The 9,888-nt window shown below is 37.3% G+C and overlaps 1 pseudogene; it reads right to left on the minus strand.

Annotated features, from left to right (window-relative positions):
- Positions 1 to 8,694: 8,694 nt before the first annotated feature.
- LOC147358069 (olfactory receptor 52A1-like) lies at positions 8,695 to 9,661 on the minus strand (annotated as a pseudogene).
- Between the last annotated feature and the right edge of the window lie 227 nt (positions 9,662 to 9,888).

Raw genomic sequence — 9,888 nt, forward strand, 5'->3', positions numbered from 1 at the left:
CAATAGATACATATGCATAACTGAATCTCTTTGTTGCACATGTGAAACTATCACAACTTTGTTAATCAGATATACTCCAATATAAAATAAAAAGTTAAAGAAAAATATGAATATAATGTTCATCCATAATATTCTAGAGAATACAGAAATATTCAATTTTGAAAAGTACTGTTTGCTTTGTTAGTTTTCAGTTTGTCTTTTAGTGCACTATTATGAGAAAAATAATGGTTGTTTTTTGTTTATGTAAAAGACTCTGAGTTTATGTTTGTGACTCTTGCCTTTCAGAATGGTCACCATTGATGCCCACACACATGCCTATAGCTCAGTCTGCCTGAACAGCTCTGCCCTTGTCAGATGAGTTCCTTTATGCTGCCTTTCTTCTGAGTTCCCTGTGATGGTAATTTTTTAATTACAATATCCCTGCCTTTCCCATCAGTCTTATTTGCAAATTATTGTTAATTAACTTGTTCTAGTTACAGTGGAGAATGTATATTATTTCAGAAATAAGGATGGGAAGAAACATCACATTGAATAATCATATTGATCAAAGATGATAAGTAAATGATCCCTATCATATATACATTAAGGTTGACATTAAACACAATACATTTATGTATATCATAATTCAAATTTTGAAGTAAAAATAACTATCAGAGTCAGCCATGGGCAGTAGTAGTCCCCATTTTATACAACAGCAAAGTAGGTTTGGGGAATTTTAAATTTTATGTAAGTTGAGTTTTTTTTTTTTTTTTCTCCATAAATATTTCTAAGAAAAGTTTCCCAGTATTTAAGTCTCTTTAAAATCTCATATTGTAAGTTATCCTCTCAGTTTCTTTATTCTAAAAACTGACTGGAAGACACAAACTGAAAGGAACCCATGTAAATAAAAGTGAAAAAAGAAAACTGAAAAACAGTGATTCATGAAATGTCAAAGTCAAAATGCTATTTCTACACATTCAGTCTTTAATTAAGTTAAAATATATAATTTTAACTTATAATTGGAAATGTGTTATTAATTCTTGGTGAGACGTGGTATTATTAATCCTGGTGTTATTAATCATGAGACAGTTAAGCATCTGCCTGCAATGTGGGAGACCTGGCTTCGATCCCTGGGTTGGGCAGATCCCCTAGAGAAGGAAATGGCAACCCACTCCAGTACTCTTGCCTGGAAAATCTCATGGAAAGAGGAGACCAATAGGCTACAGTTTTCAGTTCAGTTCAGTTCATTTCAGTCGCTCAGTCATGTCCAACTCTTTGCGACCCCATGAATCACAGCATGCCAGGCCTCCCTTTCCATCACTATCTCCTGGAGTTCACTCAAACTCATGTCCATTGAGTCGGTGATGCCATCCAGCCATCTCATCCTCTGTCATCCCCTTCTCCTCCTGCCTCTAATCCCTCCCAGCATCACAGTCTTTTCCAATGAGTCAACTCTTTGCCTGAGGTGGCCAAAGTACTGGAGTTTCAGCTTTAGCATCATTCCTTCCAAAGAAATCCCAGGGCTGATCTCCTTTAGAATGGACTGGTTGGATCTCCTTGCAGTCCAAGGGACTCTCAAGAGGCTTCTCAAACACCACAGTTCAAAAGCATCAATTCTTCGGCTCTCATCTTTCTTCAGAGTCCAACTCTCACATCCATACAGGACCACTGGGAAAATCATAGCCTTGACTAGACGGACCTTGGTTGGCAAAGTAATGTTTCTGCTTTTCAATATGCTATCTAGGTTGGTCATAACTTTTCTTCCAAGTAGTAAGTGTCTTTTAATTTCATGGCTGAAGTCACCATCTGCAGTGATTTTGGAGCCCCCAAATATAAAGTCTGACACTGTTTCCCCATCTTTTTGCCATGAAGTGATGGGACCAGATGCTATGATCTTCGTTTTCTGAATGTTGAGCTTTAAGCCAACTTTTTCACTCTCCTCTTTCACTTTCATCAAGAGGCTTTTCAGTTCCTCTTCACTTTCTGCCATAAGGGTGGTGTCATCTGCATATCATTTTATGGGTTCGTAGAGTCGGACACGGCTGAGCGACTTCACTTTCACTTTACTATTAATGCATTATGTGCATATATGTGACTATACATCTATACACATGGTATATGTATATGCATATATATGGGGCTTCCCTGGTGGCTCAGATAGTAAAGAATCTGCTTGCAGTGCAGGAAACACAGGTTTGATCCTTGAGTCAAGAGGATCCCCTGAGGAAGAGAATGGCTACCCACTCCAGTATTCTTGCATGGAGAACTCCAGGGACAGAAGAGCCTGGTAGGCTGTAGTCCATGGGGTTTCAAAGAGTTGGACATGATTGAGTGACTAACACCTTCCCTTTTTTCATACATATATATGGGCTTCCATGGTGGCTCAGTGGTAAAGAACCCACCTGCCAATGCAAGAGATGTGGGTTTGATCCCTGGATTGGGAAGATCCCCTGGAGAAGATAATGGCAACCCACTCCAGTATTCTTGCCTGGGAAATCCCATGGACAGAGGAGCTTGATGGGCTACAGACTATAGGGTAGCAAAAAGTTGGAGGAAGTTAGTAAATCAACAACTATATATATATATATATATATTTAATAAGCACATGTGGTAAGTTGCTTCAGTTGTTTCTCAAAGAGTTGGGTACAACTTGACAACTGAACAGCAAATATATACATATAAAACCTTTATAATTTGCAGATTCAGTGTTTGTAAACTCACCTACTTGTTAAAATTTATTTGAAATATCAAAATCAACACTCACAGTGTCTTCATTGTCATTGGTAATTGTGCACAGATCAGCAAAATATTTGAACTGTCCAATGCACATGTTCCCATATCCACAGGATGATGTTCTGCCTTCTTGTTTCAGATCTTATACTATAAATGAGTACCCTTTCTTGCAGTCTTTTTATAATGTGTTTTTTTTCTCATTTTTGTGCTTGTGGTGATTTTTCTGTATAAAATGGCCCCCAAGCAAAGGGCTGAAGTGTTGCCTCTGTTCCTAAACACAAGGCTGTGATTTGCTTTATGAAAGAAATAATATGCTGGATAAGCTTCTTTAAGGCATGAGTTATATAGCGCTGTTGTCCATGAGGTCAATGTTAGTGAATGAAAAATACTATGCATCCAGTAAAGGAAGAGGAAATTTACAATCTGCTTATGAGGCTGCTCAGACAAGTGCTTAAGTAACATTTACAGTGTGTGATGATGCTATGGAAAAATGGGAAAATGGCTAAATTTGTAGATCATGAGATAGTAGTCAATTAAATAATATGTAATAGGCAACCCGGTTGTGAGGGCAGAATCCAAATAAATTTACAGACATATCACCCAGGTTGAGGAAAATGTGTAACCCTTTTTGACTAGTTTTATTATAATGAAATACTGAATGTGATTCCTTATTTGTAAGAAATACATATTAATTGTGTTTAACATATATTAAAATCTGTCTTTAAACAGAAATACACACAAAAAAGATTATGTGCTAATTGGTTGATGAAAATGTGTCCAGAAGCCCCAAAGGACTTCATGTTATATTTCTCCAAAGGAAAGATGGTTCAGAATTTACTGGAATGTTTGCAATGACTTCACAGAACATACTTGCAGCAAATAATGAGGACTGATTATGTCTGTATGTATATATATATATATATGTGTGTGTGTATATTATATATATACATATATATTCTGAAATTCTAGTCTATTGAGATATACAGGAAAATATATGCATGTTTACATATATACACATACACACATGTTTATGGCATCATTAATATGTTTGAAAAAATGTTTACTTAAAGAAAAAATTAACTAAATTATGAAACTTCTACAATATTCTGTTATAGGAATTTTTAAAATGAAGGAAGCCCAAAAGTTTTAATTACAGAGATGTCTGTTTTGTGACAGTAGATGAAAAATTCCTGAGGAGCAATATTTATTAAATGAAACTCATTTTTATTTTAAATAATTCCACATATATTCTGGTATTAAAAAGCCTGAATATCACACTCTAATTAACTCTGATAAGAAAGTAAGGAGAGCAAACAGAAGAAGAAATTTACATTGTTTGAGTTTTATATAAGAAAATGCATTAACTTTAAATAAGAATATCCTGTGGATTTTTTATGAGGTGTGGTGTAATTTTTACTTAATTGATTTTTCATATATGTATAAGTCACAAAAGTTTTCATATATATTAAAGCCTATATAATTTTGTGTTTGCAAAGTTATCTAAGCATAAATTTTAAATGTATTGAAAGGTAAAAGCAAGCTAAATAAAATATTATATGTATGAAATCTAAATTATAACTCAGTGAAGATAAGCAGATAATGGAAGCTAGAGGCAACACTTTACCAATGAACTTTAAATAAAAAAAGTTAAAATGCATTGCAGCAAATCTGAAGCAATAGAATGACAGAGGAATATTTCAGAGAACAGAGAAAGTGGACTGTTTAAAGCTACATTTGCAGAGTCACCTGCTGTTCCTGAGGATAAAGCAGGAGAAGAACAATTTTTTTTGCTGGCAGAAAACCAATTTTAAAAGTCAGGAAAAAATAGCAACAAAAAAAGAGAGAAAGACAGAGCAGGCAATATAAGTATCTGACTGCAGGTGAGAAAGAAGAACCCAGAACTAAGACTGATAATGAAGTAGTCTTCACATAACACATTGGCTGAATGAAGCTTTCCCAGTGACTCAGACAGTAAAGAATCTGCTCACAATGCAGGAGACAATCTCTCCACAATCTTTGGGTTGGGAAGCTCCTCTGCAACAGGGAATGGCAAGCCACTCCAGTCTTCTCAGTTGGAGAAGAACTCCATGGACAGAGGAGTCTGATGAGCCACAGCCCATCGGGTCGCAAAGAGTCAGACACAACTGAGCAACTACAACACACACACACACATACACACACTGGCTGAATGGGAGATCAAAAATAAAGAGAACTTTGAGGGCGGGGGGAAAGAGTTTTTGGCAGTCTTGCCTTGCTTGACTCACAGGATTATTAAGCTGGGTTACGGATTGTATACTTAGCTCACAGTTGAAAGCTCTAGCAAGCAAAACCTTACATGCAGAAATGTAGCCAATAAAGTGGGAGAGGAATCTCCAGTTGAGTCAGAATCTTGACTAGATAAGTGTAATAAATCCTGGCTGGTTAAGAACCTGCCTGCCAATGCTGTAGATGTAAGAGATGCAGGTTCGATCCTTGGCTGGGAAAGATCCCCTGGAGAAGGAAATGGCAAACCACTCCAGTGTTCTTGCCTGGAAAGCTCCATGGATAGATGAGCCTGGTGGGCTACCGTCCGTGGGTCAGAAAATTTTATATGTCATATCTGACACGCTAGGAAAATTACTAGCTTTAGCAAGAGACAGGAACATGAGTTCAGAAACAAGGAGAAAAAGAAATAATTGAAACAAATACACAGTTGTTTTTTATTGTAATTATTAGTCAAGAATTTTCAAGTAATGGTGTTTAATATGCTCAAGGAAACAGTGAAACAAATAATGAATAAATGAGAAAATTGGGAATTTCAGCAAAATATACCCAAAAATAAACTACACAGTAATCCATATTCACAGTGGGAAATTTTAATTCTATTAAATGTTAAAAACACAACCAAGGAACTGTAAAATTATAAATAATGAAATCATATAACATTAAAAATTTGATCATAAACATAAATATATAGGTATGGAAATAGTTACAGATATAAATAATACTCGGAGAAGGCGATGGAGAATCCCTGTCCCTGGGATTCTCCGGGCAAGAACAATGGAGTGGATTGCCATTGCCTTCTCCAATGCATGAAAGTGAAAAGTGAAAGTGAAGGCGTTCAGTCGTGTCTGACTCTTCACGACCCCATGGACTGCAGCCCACCAGGCTTCTCCGTTCATGGGATTTTCCAGGCAGGAGTACTGGAGTGGGGTGCCAGTTAGACAGCTTAATTTGTGACAATAAACGTTTTTCCAATGTGTACATTTAGGAAGTGACTAAATAAAATTTTGAACCAAGTTCATTGGACTCCAGAACTCTCACATGTAACCAATTTCGACCATTTCTTTCATAACAAATTGAAATCTGCTTTTTCTATTAAATATACTTGGCAAACATTTGATTGCTTGCACTCAATGGTGATGAGCTTGAAAAATGAAACCTATCTATGAAATATTATCATTAGGATATGAAAAAATAAAAAACAAAATAAACTTTGCTTAATACTAAAAAAAAAAAAGAAAAAGAAGAAGAAAAAAAGACATTTAGAAACCAATATAATAAGAATTCCAGGGCTTCCTTGTGGCTCAGTGGTAAAGAATCTGTCTGCCAATGCAGGGGACACAAACTGGATCCCTGATTGATGAAAATCCCACATACCATGAGGCAACTAAGTCCATGCACCACAACTACAGAGACTGCACTCCAAATCCTAGGAGCCACAGCTACTAAAGCCCTGGCACCTTGGCGTGTGTTCTCTGCAACAAGAGAAGTCACTATAATGAGAAGCCTGTGCACCACAACTAGAGGGTAACCCCTGCTTCCATAACTAGAGGAAAGTCCTCACAGCAGTGAAGACCAAGCATAGACAAAAATAAATAAATTTAAAAATTAATAATAATTTAACAATTCATAATTTCTGTCCAGGTTTCTTAGACCTCCATCCTTACTAGGTCAAAATTGTTTGTTGACTCAAATAATTGAATGAACTTTAGAACAATGTGGTCCACAGTAAGTTTAAAAGTTGCCTTTATGTTCAGAACATTCATAGAAACCCCAAATACCAAGGATTTTTTCAAATTGCTCTTTATATAAAGAAATTAGTAGACACTTAAGAACAATAAAAAATATAATGATAAGATTGTATGCTATAGTCCTAAATTTGTCAGAAAAAAACATTTCATGGCATGAGATTCACCAATTTGGTAGCATAATATATATTTAGTAAATATAACTTCATGAAAAGGATATATTTATAGATATTTATATCTATAGTAGACCAGAAGGAGACATTCAAGGGGTGAATTTTGATGAGACAAAGTAATCATTAAAGATTTTTTAATAGCTGGAGAAAGAATGTAAAGGGACTTATATACCAAACATAGGAGTTGGGTCCTGTAATTCTAAGTATAAGAAAAATTCAGTTATATTCCACTATGATCTGCAGAGGGTCTCTGCATTTTTTTATTTCACTCAAACATGGCTGCCTGGAGCCAGCAAGGGAGATCCCACCCATGACAAGATCATGCAGAGGAGACCAGACAGGCAAGGCAGATCAGGACTCCAGGGACTTCCTGGACCTGCTCGAGCATCTACCCCAAAACCAAAGTCTGTCTGTCTACTGTTTACTATATTATGCCTTTCACCAACTCTTCTGACATTAACAGGGAGCTATCCCTGACTACCTTTGTCTGAAAAAGATCAACTTAGGGCTCTAGTTAATAAGTCTCCTGGGCATGAAAGGAGTATTTCAATTCAAACTTTTCCTGGCATTCTAGCTTGCTTGGCAGGTTTGTCCATACTCTTGCAACTAACGCACATGATTGTTCACAACTTCCCAAACATGAAAAGCACGGGAAGCCTAAAGCATTGTAAAAGTCCTAAAGGGCATAGAGCCCTTTGAGAGGTGAAAAATTATTAGATAATACTGGTGAAGGGCTTCATCGTTGAGCCAATGTTTGCTGCCAAGTTTCTTTAACCCTTACCCATTGTGTGCCTGGGAGTGCATTAGTTAATACAGTTAGAATGTAGAAAAACAAGTAGTAGCCTTGACAATAGCAATAAAAGACCTTTGAGTTAATAAGTTCTTTCTTTGTTGTAACCCACTGCACCTTTGCTCCATAAGAATGTAACTTTATTTAGTACTTTCTGAGGATGACACAGATTGGAAAAATAAAGAAAAAACACTTTAAAGGAAAAATAAGTTTTCTGGTTGACCAACTTTTATCAGAAAAGGGTCATAACATGTTAATAGGCCTCCAAGCCAGAAGATAATAACAAGACCTTTTAAGTGGAAAGGTATGCAGCAAACATCCTGGTTTTGATAAGGGTTAAACAGATGTATTGTTGAGCTGACTCTGCATGACTCTACATCTTTCACTTCTGGAAATGTGTAACTCAAGGTATAAAAGCTCTTTTTGAAAATAAAGCTGCAGACCCTGTTCCACCTAAGCTTGGTCTCCTTGTGTCATTCTTTCTTTCTTTCTCTTTCTCTCTCTTTCTTTCTCCTTTTTCAGGCTGATCCCCTTGAGCACAGAGGCCCTCTGAGTTCACTTTCTGTCCGGGTTTCTAAGACTCTCTCGAGAAGGCGCTCTGCATCTTCACCCCATCGAGAGGGTGCCTGAGGCCTTCATGAACAGGGCAAGTCCCATGTCAGGGGCTTTATTGGTTTTCTGTGTAAACCAAGGAATATCGGCCTCTTTCTCTCTCCTTTACTTTCTCTCTCGCCGATGCCGTTCACCCTGAGGGTATCCCTGGATCCTGCTGGGCTGGACCCCGGCACATGGCCTTGGTGATAAGGAGAGTCATGAGTTCCAATGACTATTATTGACTATTCTGATGATCTATAGACTATTATTTAGCCTGTGAACACCATATCATCCCTTATATTTCACATTTTATTAATGTATTCATCAAGTAAGATGATACTCAAACCACTAACTGGATTTGCAGATCACATATGCTCAAGATGACACATTAAATCCATAGGATCAACTAGTTCTATCAAATGTCAAGCCTGACTTTGAAACAGAACATTTTTTTTACTACCTTATCTTGAATGTTCTTGGTCTTCACCCCATAGACAAAAGTGTTGAGGAAATGTGGAACCAGCAGCTAAAGAATGGACAAAGTGATACATGTGTAAGATGAGATATATGTAGTAAACCTATGAGTACAAAAGGAGAGAAAAGCAGTTCTTCCAGTTCTGGAACTGGAGCTGGAAGAAGATACGTATGTGGGGAGTACATGTATTAAATGCCTTAAGGCGTGCCTCTTTCTGGGGCAGGTGTAAGACAGTGATAAATATTTGTGTATAGGAGAGGGTGATCAAAATGAGGTCAAAGTCACTAACAACAATAGCTTCAAGGAGACCATAGAACTTATCAACATCTCCAGTGGCAATCCCTGCAAGGGTCATATATTCACAGTAAGCATGGGACATTAACTGAGTTCTGTAAAAGGTAAGATGGCACTTCAGGGGCAATATGCACGGGATGAAGAGAAAGGCTGCCCGCAATATCACTCCAACTCCAATGTCAGTGACTAGCTGTTGAGTGAATATGGTAGCATGCCTCAGAGAATAACAGATTGCTACATAGTGGCCCAGAGCCATGGCCAACAGGACTCCCAATTCAATACCCTGACATGTGTGGATGAGCCACATCAGAAAGAGGTAAGCATCAAATTAGACCACTGACAAGTGAAACCAAAAAATTCTAAGCATCTTGGGGACAATGCTGGTGCTAAGTGCAGTGTCCATGGCTCCCAACGTGGCCAGGAAGGTATGCCTAGGCTTATGGAGACTGGGTTCAGATTTGATGATGATCAAAAGTAGAGAATTCTCCATCAAAGCAATGATGTACATTGCACAGAATGGAATCCCAATCCGACACTGTACAGTTTCTAGGCCAAGAATCCCAATAAATATCAGCACAGAGGGCATAAACACAGTGCCATTTGTAATAAACATGGAAGCTCAGGTGCCTCTTAGCAAGGGGATGATATTGGCCAAACTGTGATCCTTTCTACTCTTCTATACATATGTTATTCTCAGCTTTTCCCTCAAGTACTGAATGACAGAAATAGGAGAATCAACTTCATCAGTTTATCTTTTTTTTTTTGCAATAGCTGTTTAAATAGCAATAGTGAGACCTATGGAAAGTTTAACAAGTATTCAGTTTAGCACAATTATCTTTC

Source organism: Bos grunniens, chromosome 15, assembly GCF_055505025.1.
Source record: "Bos grunniens cultivar Pamir isolate PY7600 chromosome 15, Bosgru_T2T1.0, whole genome shotgun sequence".
Classification (NCBI taxonomy): Eukaryota; Metazoa; Chordata; class Mammalia; order Artiodactyla; family Bovidae; genus Bos; species Bos grunniens.